Source organism: Pteropus alecto, unplaced genomic scaffold (assembly GCF_000325575.1).
Source record: "Pteropus alecto unplaced genomic scaffold, ASM32557v1 scaffold121, whole genome shotgun sequence".
Lineage (NCBI taxonomy): Eukaryota > Metazoa > Chordata > Mammalia > Chiroptera > Pteropodidae > Pteropus > Pteropus alecto.
The window spans coordinates 16,511,205-16,519,225 of NW_006434369.1; positions in this window are offsets into that span (position 1 = coordinate 16,511,205).

Sequence of the window (8,021 nt, forward strand, 5' to 3'; positions counted from 1 at the left end):
AAGTGAGTCTCTTATAGGCAGCATATGTAGGGGTCTTATTTTCTTACCCATTCAGCCACTCTATCTTTGAGTGGGAGCACTTAATCTTTACCATTTGAGGTACTTGTTGATAGGAATGTAGTTATTATATTACCATTATGTTTTTGCTACATTTTTTTCTTCTTAAAGTAGTCCCTCCAACATTTCCTGTAATGCTGGCTTGGTGTTGATAAATTTCTTTAGCTTATTTTTGTCTGGGGAAACTCTACCTGTCCTTTGACTCTAAATGATAGCTTTGCTGGATGAAGTATTCTTGGTTGTAGATCCTGGGTTTTCAACACTTTGAATATTTTGTGCCAAGTCCTTCTGTCCTGCATGATTTCTTTTGAGAAATTGGCTTCCAGTCTTGTGGGTGCTCCCTTGTGGATAACTAATTGCTTTTCTCTTGCTGCTTTTAATATTCTTTCTTTGTATTTAACCTTTGGCATTTTAATTATGATGTGTCTTGGTATGGACCTCTTTGGGTTCATCTTTTGGGGGACTCTCAGCTTCCTGGTGTTGTATGTCTATTTCCTTCACCAAGTGAGGGAAGTTTTTCATCATTATTTCTTCAAATAGCTCTTCAACATCTTGTTTTCTTTCAAGTACTCCATGACACAAATATTTTTACATTTAATTGTGTCCCATAGACTCCTGACATTATTATTATAGTCTTGCCTTTTTTTTTCTTGCTGTTCTGATTGAGTTTGCTTGTTTTCCCCATCCTCCATCAGTGGTTCGATCCTCTTCTTTATCCACTCTGTTGATTCCATCTAATATATTCTTCATCTCACCCCATAATCTGTATAATTTCTCACTGGTTCCCTTTTATAATTTACGTTTCCATTTTCATGTTTTTTATCTCATTGTTAAAGTTCTCACTGACTTCATTTATACTTCCCCTAAGTTCATTGATCATCTTTATAACCAATGTTTTGAACTCTGAATCTGTTAGATTGCTTGACTCCATTATTCCTGGATGTCTGTTCTGTTCTCTCGTATGGTTTCTGCCTCTTTGTCTTCCCATTTTCACTGCCTTTCTGTGTCTGTTTCTATGTACTAAGCAAAGCTCCTAAGTCTCCTGATCTTATTAGCGTGGTTTTGTGTAGTAGGTGTCCAGTGGCACAGTCCTGAGAGGAGTTCAGCTGAAGGGCAAGTTTAGCTCCAACCTGTGCCCTCTGGGGCCACCTGTTAAGATTCAATAAGCAATCCACAGATGCTGTGTTTATAGTTGCTTCAAGAAACCACACTAGAAACCGAGGCCAGCTGCCACCAGTGTGAATCTAGGCTCTACTCAGCAAGGAGCACCTGACTTGCTGAGGACACAAATGGATGTGCCTTGTGTGGGGCAGCAAGTTGGGGGAGGTGGAGTTTCATGGAATCCTCTGGGCAGAGCGACCTCTGTTATCCAGTTTGATGACATCTCTGCTATGGAGGCGCTGAGTTCACACACTGGGAAGGGGGAAGGCTCAACAGAGGAACAATGGATATCACTAGTACTTTTGCCTACAAGGAAACCTTACTTCTAGCCCTTGCTCCAACAATTCAGTTCCCCTGTAAGTCCCTGGTGACCCCTCAAGCAGCTGACCTGCTGGTGCTCAGAGTTAGCAGGTCCATCACCGTGAAAGTCCACTCATGGACAAGGCCCCTTTAAGAGGCATCTGCAACTTCCATAGCCTCTGTCCCACTCAGCTACTCTGAACAGGAAGCCTTGCATCTTCATCCCCCTACCTTCTACCATTGCATGGGTGATTTCTTATTTCTCTCCCTAGTTGTAGTGCTTCTGTTCATCTAGATCCCAGGTGATTCTGCTTGCTGTTTGCCCCATGTTTTTGTCACAACTTTGATTTGGTTGAAAGAGGGATGAATGAAGCCTCTATCATCTACGCCATATTTTTCTCCGATTCTATATGGTCTTATTTTATCTATATTTCTTAAAAAGTATTATTTAAAATGCCTGTTTTTAAATTTTTAAATCTATTTTTAAAAAAGGAATCATGTTGTAAGTAATCTTCCAAGACTATATGGAATTTTCTGACACTATTCTATTGTATGGATATACCAGAGTTTATTTTCCATTCTTCTACTGATAGATATTGAGATTGTTTCAAGAATTTTCCTACTTTTTGTTGTATGTAAGCAATAATTTTAAGGGGCTTAAACCAAAGAGTGGAATTACTGTGAATGTTCAACTCTTCAAGTAGGACCAACTATTTTCCATCAAAGTGGTTATATGCAACTGACTGAATGTTTGTGCCCCGCTAAAATTTGTATGTTGAAATCCTAACCCCACTGTGATTGTACTGGGAAGTGGGGTCTTTAGGAGGCCTCTTGATTAGGTAACAAGAGAGGAGTCCTCATGCATGGAATTAGTGCCTTTATAAAAGGAACTCTAGTGAGCTCTTCCTCTCTCTGCCATGTGAAGATATAAGAAAACAGACCTCTGCACCTTGGAAGTCGATTCTCACCAGAACCTGACCATGCTGGCACCCTGATTTTGGACTTTCAGCCTCCAAAACTATAGTAAATACATTGCTGTTGTTTATTTGCTACCCATTCTATTGTATTCTGTTACAACTACCTGAATTGACTAAGACATTGTATCAAAATTAGAGTCTAATGGAATGGATAAGAAATTCTGTAACCAACATCTCTAACACATAATATACTCACATTTGACATTCTCAGGTGGAATGAAGGTAGAGGTTACCTTATTGTACTCTTGATTAGCATTTCTTTTATTATTAACAAGATTTAACATTTTTCCATATATTTATTGGCCATATATGTTTTTTTATTCTGAAATGCCTGTTTATGTCCTTTGCCCACTTTTCTATTTTTTAAAATTGATTTGGAGTTCTTTATATACTTTTGATGCTAATTATCAGTTGTGTGAATTATAAATATGTTCTAATTTGTAACTAGTTTTTTTGCTATCTTTAAAATATCTGTTAAACAAAAATTCCTAATTTTAGTAGTCAAATTTATTATTTTTTAATTTTATAGTTAGTGCTTTTCTTGTATTGTTTAAATTAAAAATATTTTTCCCTCTAAAATATCTTCATCTATAATTTCTACTAAGAGTTTCTAAGTATTGTTTTTGACATATAAATTTTTAATACATATGGATTTAGATCTTGTGTCTTGTCATGGTATAGAACTCTAATTTCACTTTTTACCACACAAATAATAATTTTTTCTACTTCCTTTTATTAAATAGTTCCTAATTTCCCCATCAATATGCCATGTTTCATCTGATATATCTAAAGCTCCATATATGTGTGGGTCTATTGTGGATCTCCACTGATTTCCGTTAATTTGTCCAATTTGTTCCATGCTGTCTTAATTATAGCTTCATATTAATTCTTGATATCTGATAGGGCAAGTTACCCCATAGTCATCTTCAGAAACTTCCTGGCTTTTTTATATGTTTATTATTTGTACTTTATTTTAGAATTAGCTTAACGTTAAAAAAGACTTATTCGGATTTTGATTCGGAATTGCTTTGAATCTACAAATCGGTTGTTTACAATATTGAATCTTCTTACTCATGAACATGGTATATCTCTCCAGCTTTTTAGGTCTTCATTTAATGTCTCTTTATGTTGTTTTATAGTTTTCACCTAGAGATCTTGTGTGTCTTTTATTAGATTTACTTCTAGATATTTGGTATTCTCAGATGGTGTTGAAAATGTTATCTTCTTTTTAATTATATTTTTTAGATATTTGTCATCAGTGCAAAGAAATATAATTGACTTTTATACAACAATCTAATATCCATTCACCTCATTAAATTCTCATACTATTTCTAATACATCGTATGTAGATTGTTTTTGGTTTTTGTTTTTGGTTTTACAGAAATGACCATATTATCTGCTGATAAAAATAGTTTTATTTACTCCTTTGAAATCATTTTAGCTTTAACTTATTAATTTTTTTATTTTATAGGCTATATGACCTGCTACTTAGTGTTATTTATGTTTTGATTTGTAAAAGAACTGCTTTTAATGTTTAGGACATTGTTTGCTATAGAATACTTAGGGGTATTCTTTATGGAAATTCTTTCTATCATTACTTTTTTCTAAGACCTTTTATTATAATTTAATGAAATACTTTTTCTGCATCTATTGGAATAATCATGATTTTTCTCTTTCCATCTATTATTGTGATGAATCAAATTTATAAATTTTTCTAATATTTCTTGTATTTACTGGATAAATCTAACTTGGTTATTTTTAAAATTACTTTTAGCTATTAAGTAGACATCAAATTTTAGTTTTAGGTCAAGTTTAACAATTAGGTTAAAACATAGAATATATGCTTCATTTTATAAAAGGAATATAACCTTGAATTACTGCCTCCACTTTTATTACTAGTTCTTTTCTAGCTAAATAAAGTCATGTTACAGATCAGAAGCAGTGTTCAAATTTTTACTGGAAAATTAAAAAAAAAATTTGGTAATAGCTCTACTGGGATATAATTTTTATACTGTACAATTCACTCATTTCAATAGTATAATTCAATGGATTTTAGTATATCTACAAAGTTGTGTAACCACTACCACAATCCATTTTAGCACATTTTATGACCCCAAAAGGAAACCCTGGATTAATTAGCAATCATTCCCCATTTGCCCCTAGTCCCCTTGCCACCCTCATGTAGCCACTACTATACTTTCTGTCTCCATAGATTTGTCTATTCTACACATTTTGTATAAATGAAATCATTTAATATGTGACCTTTTTGACTGGCTTCTATCACTTAGCATAATGTTTTCGAGGTTCATCTATGTTGTAGCATACATCAGTACTTTATTCCCTTTTATTGCTGAATAATACTCCTTGTATGGATATACTACATTTGGTTCATCCATTCATCAGTTAATGATATTTGAGTTGTTTCCACTTTTTGGCTATTATGAACAATGCTGCCATGAGCACTGATGTAAAAAATTTTATATGGATGTATGTTTCTCTTGGGTACCTAGGAATGGAATTACTGGATCACATAGTAACTCTGTGTCTAATATTTTGAGGAAATGCCAGACTGTTTCCAAGGTGGCTGCACTATTTTATATTTCCACCAGCAGTGTATGAGGGTCACAATGTTTTCACATTCTTGCTAACACTTGTTATTGTATGTCTTTTGGATCATAGCCATCTTAGTGGGTGTGAAGCGATATCTTGTGATTTTGATTTACATTTTCCTGATGGCTAATGATGTTGAGCATCTTTTCATGAGCTTATCAGCCATCTGTATATCTTCTTTGGAGAAATGTCTATTCTCATCATTTGCATATTAAAAAATTTTGTTTTAATATTGGTAAAATACACATAATGCAAATTTACTATTTTAACCATTTTAAATGTATAATTAAATAGCATTTTGACCATTCGCAATGTTGTACAACTATCAAAACTATCCATTTCCAGAAATTTTTTATCACTGCAAACAGAAACTCTATATCAACTAAAGAATAACTCCCTATTTCCCCTTTTTCCTAGCTCCTGAAAACCACTATTTTACTTTCTGTCTCTATAAATTTGCCTATTCTAACTACCTCATGTAAGTGAGATTATACAATATTTATTCTTTGGTATCTGGCTTATTTTATTTAGCAAATGTCTTCCAGGTTCATTCATATTGTAACATATCAGAATTGCATTTCTTTTTAATATTGAGTAATATTCCATTGTATGTCTATACATTTTGTTTATGCACCTATTAATGGACACTTGAGTTGTTGCCACATTTTGGCAATTGTAAATAATATTGCTATGAGCATTGGTGTACAAGTATTTGATAAGTATCTGCTTTTAATAATTTGTGTATTGTGATATATTAAAAAAAAATGGTCTTTGTCCTCAGTTTCTGGCACACAAGCTCCTAAAACCCTTGGAATTTCCTGAGTGATAAAAGTGTCTCTGTATGTAATGAGATGACTGGTGACTGGAAGTCCCTAGAAAGCTACAGGATTGGGGCAAGTCACTGGAAAGACCCAGCCATAATTTGAGGGTTGGAACTTTCAACCCTGCTCTTTAACCTCCAGGGAAAGGAGCGGGTTTAGAGATTGAGTTGATCACTAATGGCTAATGATCTAATCAGTTGTGTTTATATAATGAAACCTCCATAAAAAAACTCCAAACAGTGGAATTTGGAGAGCTTCCTAAGTGATGAATGCATCCATGTGCTGGGAGGGTGATGCACTCAGGGCATGGAAACTCTGTACTCCTCCTCCTATTACTTGCTTATGCATCTCTTTCATTTGGCTGTTTCTTAGTTGTACCTTTTATAATGAACGAGTAATAGTAAATAAAATGATTATGGGGTTCTGTGAGTCATTCTAGCAAACAATAGAACCTGAGGAGGGGGTCGTGGGATTCTCCTGAATTTATAGCCAATCAGTCAGTACTAGTGATAATCTGGAACTTGTGACTGCCATCTGAAATAGCAGTAGTCTTGTGGGTCTGAACCCTTAAGCAGTGCAATCTGATGTTAACTCTAGAAAGATAGTGTCAGAATTTAATTGAATTGTGCGATACCCAGCTGGCGTTGGAGAGTTGAAGAAGTGATGTTGGAAATGATACCATGTATTTGGTGTTAGAAGTGTTGTGAGTAAAAACAGTTTAGGTATATTCCTGGAAATGAGATTGCTGTATCATATGGCAGTTCTATGTTTAACTTTTTGAAGAACAACCAAACTAGTTCTTACAGTGGTACATTTTACATTCCTACAGCAATATGAGAAGGTTCCAATTTGTCCACATCCTCAAAATACTTGTTATTTTCCCTTTTCTTGATAATAGCCATCATTTTAGGTGTGAAGTGGCATCTCATTGTGGTTTTGACATACATATCTCTAATGGGTAGTATATATTGATCATCTTTTCATGTGCTTGTTGGCCATTGTATATCTTCTTTGAAGAAACATCTATTCAAGTCCTTTGTCCATTTTAGAATTGGGTTGTTTTCTTTGTTGTTGTTGTTGAGTTGTAGGAGTTCTTTATGATTTAGATATTAATCTTTTTATCAGATATGTGCTTTATGAGTACTTTCTCCTATTTTATGGGTTGTCTTTCCACTGTCTTGATAGTGTACTGTGATACACAAAAGTTTCCTTTGGTTGCCTGTGTTTTCAGCATTATATTTAGGAAACCATTACCTAATCTAAGGTCATAAAAATTTATTTCTCTTTCTGGATCTTTGGTAACATGGTGAAGTGAGAGATGTCCCCTGATCTCTCCCCTTGAAACAACAATAAGCTGAACATCTAAAACTCAACAAAAAACACCCAAACTGCATACCAGCATGTCTGAGCATGGGATCTGTGTATAAGAGCTACCACAGGTCAGAACCCAGGGTGTGGGTGGTGGACTGAGAGCAATAAAGAAGCTGCCTCTGGCAGCTGCAGAAGGTCCCTGCAGGAGGAGGGGGAGGGGAGAAGGGTGGAGAGTTCCTGCAGCGAGTTCCCTGAACATTCCTGACTGGAATAGCTGTAGGATCCCCGTGACCAGCTGGCTGCAGGGCCCAGTCATCAGGGCAGAAAGCAGAGAAGTGGGACAGAACCACAGAAGAACAACAGCTGATTTTTACCGGCTGCAGTTGCAAAACCGAGGCTGAGCCGCAGCCCCAAACCCCCAACCAGGGCCCCTCCCCCATACCTCCGAGACTGATCACTGGAGACTGATCACCACGAGCCCCAGGGGAATCTGAGCAAATGCTGCCGAGACTGTTGGCTGATTCTGACAGGGACTGAAACTTAGGGTAACAAGCATGATTAAATATCTACAAGAAAATTTAAAAAGTGTTATTAAGACTTTATATAAAGCAGGGATCCAAGAGGCTTAGACGCCAAAAGAAACCAAAACAAAAGTGCCTTCTTTGCAACAGACTAAAGAGAGACCTTTATATAATAAATCTTCTTTCTGGAAAAACAGAAATACACTTCCATTAATGCCTAGGTGGAGAAATAGTCCATTAAACACCAAGAACAACCAAGGTGA